The sequence below is a fragment of the Mus pahari genome, chromosome 8 (assembly GCF_900095145.1).
Source record: "Mus pahari chromosome 8, PAHARI_EIJ_v1.1, whole genome shotgun sequence".
In the NCBI taxonomy this organism is placed as follows: domain Eukaryota; kingdom Metazoa; phylum Chordata; class Mammalia; order Rodentia; family Muridae; genus Mus; species Mus pahari.
Genome location: NC_034597.1, coordinates 38,668,469 through 38,678,632, shown reverse-complemented (window position 1 = coordinate 38,678,632; position 10,164 = coordinate 38,668,469).

Sequence of the window (10,164 nt, the reverse complement as noted above, 5' to 3'; positions counted from 1 at the left end):
TCTCTTACTATTTTTACATGATACACGCATGTTTGGTTTTTTTTTTTTTTTTTTTTTTTTTTTGGCTTGAGAATACTGTGAGACATGATTGAAAATCGCTTTTTTTGCCTGATTCTACACAATGAAGGTCATTCTAGGCAATGCTTGGGACAAATGAAGCGAGCAAACAAGGAAGCTGTACAATGCAAATGATCGCCACACACCATTCCCCCAGCAGCCATCACTGAGCCAAGCCCCAAAGCGGGCTCTAGTGACTATACGTCGAGTTTCTCTTACATGTAACGTTTAAAATTTAGCCATGCTCAGGTTTTTTCAAAAAGTGTTTCCTTTGCCAAAAAAAATAAAATTGCTAAAAATGGGTAAAACGTAAGTTTTCAAGAACCAAAGAAAATGTGTTTGCAGCGAGAGGAAGTGCGGCCTGCTACTGATCAGTAGAGAAGACTGTTTTTAAAATCAGGCTTTTGTAACAAAGATCCAAAACGGAAACTCTTCTATGTTTATCTCCTTGTCCCAGAGTCTGTGTCCTCTGCTCCTTTCCGTGTTTAGTTACTGTAAAAATGTCCCTAATGAGCCATTCCAAGAGGAGAAAGACGAGGTTCCAGCTCAGGAACAGGGCTGGAACTGATGGTACTTGCTATTTCCCTAGTTACTCAGTAGCCCCTGTACAGAATGTGTGGCGCATGCTACAGCATCAAAGGCCATCACCTTGACGACTTTTACACAATAAACCAGTTATGGAAATCATTAGCAATGAAGCTGGACACGGTGGGCCATGCCTGCAGCCCTAGCACTTGGGAAACTGAGGCAGGACCCAGGCATCTTCTCAGTAGAGATCTGTGACTTCTCACTCCTCCCCCTTCAGTCTTTCCAACAGTTTAAAGCCAGTCACTCAAATGTCAAGTTTCAACTAGATACAGAACCTTTGCCCTGGACTGAGGCAGTCGGTGACGCAGAAGGAATCCCACTGTCTCCCTCCATGCATGGCGGGGCTTCGGCTTCTCTCCAGTCTCTCTGGAACCACAGGGACATAGACACTGTTGGGATATCTATCCATATAATAAATGTGTGGAACTGAAGACACGGCTTAGTAGGTAAGACACTTGCTGTTCAAGTGTGAGGGCCTACCATCTCTGTACACTGAATCACATATGTGGCCAGAGCAGTTGCTGCTGAGGTAGGGTAGACAGCCAGTATCACGCAAGTGTCAAACTCCAGGTTCAAGAAAGACCCTGCCTCAATTAAGTAAGGTGGAGAGCAGTGAAGAAAGATACCCCTGGGCTTCATGCATGCATGCACACATATGTGTGTACACACATTATACACGTGCTAGATAAAAAAGTAAATGCAAATAAATGCTAGTATGACATGTTCTTTCCCGTTTAATATGCAAATATACACAGCTCTAGAATTTTCCTCCTAATCACTCCTATTGGGAAACCCTGCTACTTAAGGACGAAGTTTACCACATCCAGACAGCTCCTCTGAGCTTGGTGCAAAATTAAGGACTCCCTTTTCCAGAAGCGCTTCCTCTTCTCTGCCTGACCTTGTCTGGGGAGTCCAAACGCCACACTCTCTACCTGAGGAAGGTCACACAGACCCTGGCAAACCTACAAGTTCAACTTCCTCTTTCCCAAAAAGAGCCAGCCCAGCAAATATGTGAGATTCCTGGAGTGCCTCTCCATGCAAATGAGGTGATCCCAGTCGGTTAAGCTCCAGCCAATGATTTACATTCACCTGGAAAACTCCTCCTCACTCTCCAAGGTTCACCTATAGCCCTTGCCCACCCCAAATAAAGTGTACGCACACAAGCTGCTTCACTGAAGAGCATCTAGGAAAGCTGTTTCAGGGAATAGCATCTAAGAGAGTTGTAACGCAAAGGTCAGGAGAAGGCCTCCTCCCCATCCCAAACCCCCAGGCACTCCTAGTCAGGCCAGATACCTCCTGCAGACCCCTCCTGTTCCCAATCGAAGAAAGCAGAACTCGGTACCACAGCTCTTACACATGGCCTAGTGCGGGGGGGGGGGGGGGGTACCTTGGAGACCAGCTGCCACTTCGGATAATGGAAAGTCCTTTGAGAGAATGCCAAGTTCCACTGACACTGATGTTCTCGCTGTCACAGATGTGAAACAGATATCTCTACTTATTGATTTAGTGCAGGCCAGAGGCAAAGAGTGTTTGAATCCTGGCTGCGGGAAGACTGCGGAGGCCCTTACAGAGTGTCGGGAGAAATGATAAGAGAAAAATGTCAGTATTTAGAGATGAGATGAGCTCCCCAGGCCTCCAGAGTCCGTGCCCACTCTCCTGCTGGACCACAGCTTCCGCTTGAACTATTGGCATTATCTTCCTGACCCTCAGACCTCCAAGTCAAAGAGGTCCATGTAGATGATGAACTAGGCCTCCTATACAGAGAGGCCAGATGTGGTCATGATGCAGGAGTTAAAGGGCCTAAAGACTGGTTGTTGGTAGGAAACGAAAGATGATACCAGGATTTCCAACCTGAGCAGCTGGAAGGAAAGTTCTCACAGGAATCTCCTCAGAGAGAGCAGCTCCTGCTCAGCTCGTCATTCCTCACATGGAGGGAAAGGCATCCGTGGCTCACCCACAAAACAAGCTCCTAAAAGGAAAGTGATGGGATAAATTTGAAATAATGTTCTGGGTTGAAATGTGTCCCTTTCCCAAATTCTTGTCGTCTCAAATCCTCACTCAGAATGTCTTCTTAGTTAGAAGTTGGTGTCTGAGCATTGGTGGCACACACCTTTAATTTCAGCATTCAGGAGGCAGACAGGTGGATCTCTGAGTTCAAAGCCAGCCAGGTAAACACAGTGAGTTAGTTCTAGGACAACCAGGCTACACAGAGAAATCCTGTCTCAAAAGAAAAAAAAAATTTTTTTTAATTGGTTTTTAAAAATGTGATTAGTCAAATGAAAGAAGGTCCTACAATCCTCATGTAACATCTGGTATCACATAAGAAGGAATTTGAGCACAGAAAGGATAGAAAACCACATGACGATGAAGATAGCCAAGGGTGACAGACACGTGAAATTGAGGTAGAGTAGACTGTTATGCCTACAACCTACGATGCCTGGGAGGGAGACTGGAGCCTGCCAGGACCTTGATGTCGCATGTCTAACCTTCAGAACTATATGCATTTCTATTTTTACTGACCCAGTTAGTGGCCCTTTGCAGTGGCTGCCCTAGGAAAACCAGCTGGGGGTCACTGTGAAAGCTGGTGTTGTAAGAAGTATATAGTGAGCTGGAAAGAAAACCCACAGAAGAAAGGAAACAGCCAGGCTGAGACGGGGAAAGGAGTCACATGTGAGGAACAAGCTAGGTGTGGAGAGAGGACACTGGATAAGTGGTCAGGAAATGAGGACTGGGGGAGACCTTTGGCTTCAGGAAAGGCAAGTCTGTGCAAAGGATTAAGGGAAGAGGTGCCCATGAGGGCTTTGTCTGTGTGTGTCTATGTCCCGCATGTGTGTGCCTATGTCCCGCATATGTGTGCCTAGTGCCAGAAGAGGCCAGAACACAGTACTGATTCCCGGGAGTTACAGTTTAACCTGCCATGAAAGTACTAGAAACTGAAACTCGGTCCACTTCGAGAGTAGCAAATGCTCTTAACCTTTGGGCCATCTCTCCAGCTCCCCCTCCCCCGGCTTTCTCTTTTATTTCTCTCATATGAGTTGAATAAATATGGTTTTGCTCAAGAACAAGGTCGCTGGCATTGAGATCTTAGATCAAAGGCCTCCTTTTCTCTGACTTTTTTCCTCTACCTCAGTGGCTGGCACCAAATGGACAGGCAAGTTTATCTTGAATGCTCTGTCCTATGCTAACAGTCCTGGTTTATTATTCCACAGTGACCCTAGCAAAGCAGATGGGCTCCCCGTATAGGACAAACACCCCCTGGACTCTGTCACTTGGCACAGTTCATGCTGAATCCACCTCTCACCGTGCAGGTCAAGGCCTCTGGGTCGTTTCTCTCCCTGACAGCCGCATCAGCTCTCCTCTCTCCATCTCCCTCATTGAAGTATTTCTCTCCTGTCCCCTGGAACCATGAGCTAGTTCTGTTCCAGCAGCTGTGTTTCTGCAGTTAGCTTAATGTTTTCCTTGCTGGCAAATCTCACACATGACAAAGCATGCATGTCTTTGTCTCCTCCAGCACATTTAGTTCTTTTTGTTATGTCCAACTTTCTTCCTAGAAACAAACAAACAAACAAACAAACAAACAAAAACCCTAATGTGCTGGACAATAGGTGGTAGCTGAAATTTTTATTATTTTTTAATATCTATTTTCATGAGCAGCTTAGCCAAGTCTTTTCCAAAAGACTGAGGCATCCTGGAAGTGCAGAACCCATGGTGGGTGGACAAGATCACTTCAGGTGAAGGGGAAATTTGAAGATGCACCTCTAAGAGCCCATGCAGGAGAGCGCAGCAGACCACAGGGTACAGGATGGGGAGTAGCTTCATCCTTCCAGTTCCTGCTTACAAAAGAAGAAAAAAAAAAGTCTTTGTTATTTTTCCAAAAGGGTATATGTTTTTCTAAAGTGACTTTCTTAAACATGCAAATCTCCAGTCATAAGCCACCACCTGTGGTGTCCTGAGCTGTGGTGCTATCAGTGAGATATGGTTTGTCCCTTGTGGCTTTGTGTGCTGGCCATATTGTTTCCATGTAGCATGTTCCAGAGAGGCGGAGAACACCAAGAAGAAGGCTGGTCTGGAACACTGTTAGATCACAAGGGTGCTCCTCCCTGAGGGATCTGACAGCACACGTGTGAAGCCTGACTTAGCTGATCAAAAGGTTTCTATAAACACTAAGCCTGGCTTCCTGCATCTCCGTGTGCTTGTCCCCTCCAGTCACGCTGCTGCCATTTTATCGGCTACTATGGTTTGATGGGTGGGGGCAGGGGGGAAGGGGTAGGGTGGGAAGGTTCTGGACGGATGGCACTCTCACCAGGGTCCAGAGCGATGAGGCAATCCAATCTTAGATTTTTCAGTCCCTCAAAATGTAAATTAAGCCTCTCTCATATAAAGAGCATTTGCCCTTAAAATTTTTGCCACATCAGAAAATGGAGTAATGGGAGAGGACTCGTATTTCTTGTGATTTTTCTCACTTAGAATAAATACCTTGAACTCAATCTAAAGAGACACAAGACACGCCTAGAATTGTAGACAATGAAACAGTTATCAATGATATCCTTCAGGGATGGAGAGAGGTGCTCAGCAGTTAAGAGTACTGGCTGCTCTTCCAGCGGAAGAGTTCTGTGTCCTGCCTTTCTAAGGCTGTCTCCAGGTCTCCCAAGGAAGATTCAATCCCCAACACCCACAAGCTCATAACTGTCTATAACTCTGCCCCCAGGGGGACCCAAGGCCCTCTTACAGCACCTAAGGGCACCAAGTACAAAGGGAGCACAGACGAATATAAGTAAATAAAGATTTAAAAGCATCCCTCATCAATTACAAGACAGAAAAACTAACTCTGGTCAAAAGAGAAGAAAATGTGGCAGCTGACTATATTGTTGGATCCTGGACATATCCCGGCACTGGAAAGGGCCATTCATGGGATAAATTGGAGAGATTTGAATTATTTAATTTGAAATTAAATCTGAATTTAATTCTACAAAATTAATCTGTAGAATAACTAATAGATTCATAACAACAGCCATGTCCTGATTGTGGTCACTGCGCTGGCTTCTGAAGAGTTAGCATTTGAAGGGGCAGAGCAGAGTGTATACATTTTTTTTTTGTAATGTTTTGTAAACCTAAAGTTATATTAAAAGTTTAAAATAGGACGGGAGTGGGGGTAGTGATTCATACTTGTAACCCCAGCACTTGGGAGGCAGAAGCAGTCAGATCTCTGAGTTCAAGGCCAGCCAGGTTTGCAGCTTGAGAATGGCCAGGTCTACACAGAAAAACCCAGTCTCAAAAAAAAAAAAAAAATTAAACAGCTGTTGATGATACATATGCCTATTAAATGGGGGACAGCCAGTTCCCTTTCTGTCCTTGCTTCCTTTGTCTAAGTTCTTCTATGCCCTCCTTTCCAAGGCTGTCCCCTATAGACTCTGGGGTCTGAAGTCACCTTTGCTCTCTTGCTGATCCATCAGAGGGCATTTCTCCTGAGCCTGTCCCACTGGGACCTGTGAGCCTGACTCTGAATGAAGCCCCTGGAATAAAGTGTTGGCTGTGAATGACAGCTCTCTCTACCTGCCTTTTCAAATACCAAAGGTTCTGAGAGCCTGTGGGCATGGCTCCTATTTGACAGAACCAGGAAGAGTTGAAAGGGGATTGATTAAAATCTGACAAAAAGCTGAAAGTCGGGGTTTCCTACTACAGCCAGAGGCAGCAGTGTTCTCCACTGGCTACAGAGCAGAGCTTCCTGGGGGCTTTGAGCCCTTCTGACCACAGCAGAACTTCCCCTCCGCCTGCCTCCAGAGTCAGAAAAGGCCTGGAGGGACCAGAGAACAAGGTTTCTAAATCCTCCCATAGGGTTAAGCAGTAGATAGGAAAGGCGACAAGTCACAAGACCAGCAGTCACAAGGATCTTGAGGTCCCTTGGGAATCAGTGCCAGGGCCATTTTATAGGTGACAAAATCGAAAGTCTAGTACATTTCACCAATTTTTGCAAAATCTCTGTTTCAAAAGGAGGAGGGGCTGGTTTCCGGATTGAACTGTTCAAGGAATTCTCATGGCCTTCCAAATGTTCCCTTGTCCTGCTGCTTTGGAGAAAACACACAGAAAGTCCATCAGCTCTGCAGCTCCACACATTGCCGGCTGCTGGTGCTCCGTCTTACAGGACCCTTTACACTGACATTGGAAGATCCAGAATTCCCAGTGCTGAATGTCCTGCTCGGCTCCCACTCCATTCCCATATAGGCTGAAAGGGATCTGGGAAATAGAGAACACCACCCTACACACACACACACACACACACACACACACACACACGCGCACATGCACACACACACTGCTCCTTAGAGTTACCCAGAGTTGGGAGGAGGGGCAACTTTCTTCCCTGTGTGACTATCAGTGTCTTGTTTCAGAGTCAGGCCTTAGCTTCCATTCAGGGCCACAAGGCACATCCTACTTGACGACTAATGAGTGAGCTTCGGCGTGAGAAAACTGGGCCTCCGATCCGGGCTCCTCAGCTTCCTATGTAAACCTTGTCCCCTGCCTAACTACACGATCTGTCCCTTCTGTGCTAGTTTCTAGGAATGCCCCCATCCAAGTGTGTAGCACCTCTTACAATCCAAAAGGCTAGAAAAAGCTACCCCATAGGAAGACCAGCAGCCTCAACTACCAGACCCCTGAGATCTCTCAGACAATGAGTCACCAACCAGGCAGCATACACTAGCTGGTCTGAGGCCCCTGACTCATACAGCAGAGGACTGCCTGGTCTGGCCTCAGTGAGAGAAGACGCGCCTAACCCTGGAGAAGCTTGGACGTTTGCTTCTGGTAGCTTTGCAGTTGTTACGTGAGCTCAGAGCTTCACAATCTTTGTGCACACAGCCAGGATGAAGAGATTCTGATGCAAGCCTGACCAAGCGGCCCTCTCTGGTCCTTCATTCGCCTCATTTGGATGTACGCTGTGTGGAAACGAAGGTGCCTTGCAGGGCTCGTAAATGCCGGTGGTAAAGTGAGCAACCCATGGAAGACCCGGAGAGAGTGATTTTAGGAGCCTCAGTTGGTCGGTGCTCCACAGAGGATGACAACAACAACTTGCTGCTTTCAGTGATGGGGTGTAACTCTCACTTGGGGTTCTTCTGACCCTCCAGGCCACTCTAGGTCAGTCCTAAGTTTTATTTATCACTGGGACCCCCCCTTGTATTATAGCCCACAGCTACCTGAGATTCCCCCTCTATGAATTGTGTCGTGTGTCCCATGCATGAGCTTTTGCCTGAGTTCATGAGCCCTGGTATTAGCTTGTGTTGTGGCTTGCTTTCCATGTCAAGACAGTTTCGTCTCACCCAGAACTGACCCCACACATCTGCAAAGCCCCTGTCTGCTGACATGCTGAAGTGATGAAGCTTTTTAAGCCACACATTTTTTTTCTACCACAAAGCTAAGCTAGACGCAGGTGACATAAGGGGAACCCCCTGCCAGCTGCACAGTGCCTTCGGGAGAGTTGCAGGTCTCTCCTTATCCACACCACTCATGGCCTCTCTAATCTGTGCCTGTGACCCTTACTGGAGTTGAAGGACCGCCTCGCAAAAGCAAGCACTGAGCTCTAATCTAGATGAACTAAAAACCTTCACCGAAACACGCCCAACGAATTAGAGACAAGCCCTACAGAGTTTTCCTGTGGCTGTGAGGCCGAATTCACCTGTTTATTCAGGCTTTTCCTGCAACTGCTGCCTGAGGCACCATGTGAGGCCGGAGGCCTCACCAGAAAGCTGTGTGGGTTGTCTGGGATAGTTCTAGGACAATGGTCATTAGCTCAGACCTGTGGGCAGGAGAACTGTTTCTATCCCGTGATTCTGTGTGGCTTTATGAGCTGAGCAAAGGGTTCCTGGGCAAACCTTTGCTCTCAAGCCAAACCCATGGCTCTGCTGTACCCCACTCCCTGAGCCCACCCCTCTGGGACAGCACTGCCCATGTTTGTTCTGAATGAAAACGAAGCAGGAATTCTCTTCTACTGCTTTCTCCTCGTCATCAGCAGAGAGCGTGTGGGGCCGGTGCCAAGAATGCAGGGGCAACAGGATTTGTAGGACCCGTGCCTCATGACTTGGAGTGGAAGGAATTTTAGGCTTTGTACTCACAACCTCGTGTCAAAAAGGTCAACTAGTATTGAAAACAGGGTGGGGGGGACCCTGCCAATAAATGGAAGGAAGGAAGATCTGGGACTGCTTTTGTGACCTCATTAAATAGAGAGCTCTACCTTGGAAAATCCTACATCCCGTATAGGGCTCAGCCTGGGTCCTAAGGCCCAGATCTTCCCTGCCAGGCTCTTACCTTGCTGTTCTATTCTTCACAAGAGGCAATATTAAAGGTGGCACAGGACCCGAGGCTCCATCCTTCCTGTGTTGCTCCAGGCAAGGAAAGATGATGCTGTGATGTGAGAGTCACAGGGTCATTAGTTTTTAGATGAGGAAGTGTGCTCTCAGGGAACGTATCCCTTTATCAGAGGCATTTAACAGAAGTGCTTATGAGTCAGTCAGCTGTATGTTGGGCCTATCAGAGGACAACCATGCTAGGCTCCTGTCTGTAAGCACACCATAGCATCAGTAATAGTGTCAGGCCTTTGAGCCTCCCCTTGAGATGGATCCCAAGTTGGGTTAGTCACTGGACATCCTTTCCCTCAGTCTCTTCTCCATTTTTGTCCCTGCAGTTCTTTTACACAGGAACAATTCTGCATCTGTGCTTTTGACTGTGGGGTGGTAACCCCATCTCTCCACTTGATGCCCTGTCTTTCTACTGGAGGTGGACTCTATAAGTTCCCTCTCCCCACTGTTGAGCATTTCATCTAAGGTCCCTCCCCTTGAGTCCTGAAAGTCTCTCATCTCCCAGGTCTCAGGTACTTTCTAGAGGATCCCCCCACCTCCCACCACCTAAGGTTGCATATTTCCATACTTTCTACTGGACCTCAGGGCTTCTCTCCTGTCTTCACCCCAATACCTGATCATGTTCCCCTTTTCTGCTTCCCACCCCTCTCCCACCCAGATCCCTCCCTCTCTCTGCCTCCTGTGATTACTTTATTCTCCTGCCCAAGTGGGATTGAAGCTCCCTCACTTGGGCCCTTTGGCTTGTTAACCTTCTTGAGTTCTGTGGAATGTATCCTGGGTATTGAGGAGGTGGGGAGGCCTGACAGTTGGGGGGGGGCATCCTCTTGGAGATGGGGGGGGAGAATAGGATGTGAAACCATGGGAGGGTGGACCAGGAGGGAGTAGCTACAGGACTGCAAAAATATAAAAGTAATTACATGTGTGTATGTGTGTGTGTGTGTGTGTAAAAGACATTTCTAAGCTATTATAAAAACTACAGTAGAGGTTATGTAATATGATTTAAAAATGTCAGGGAAACATATTTGCATTTTTGGTCTCTGAATGTCACTGGAAAAAAGTTCTTAAGCAGGAAAAAAAAAAAAAAAGAAAAAAGGTCAAGCTTACAGGACAGGAAAGACAACCTGCAAGAGAGACACATGTCACAATGAGCCACCATGGGACAGACTCATCC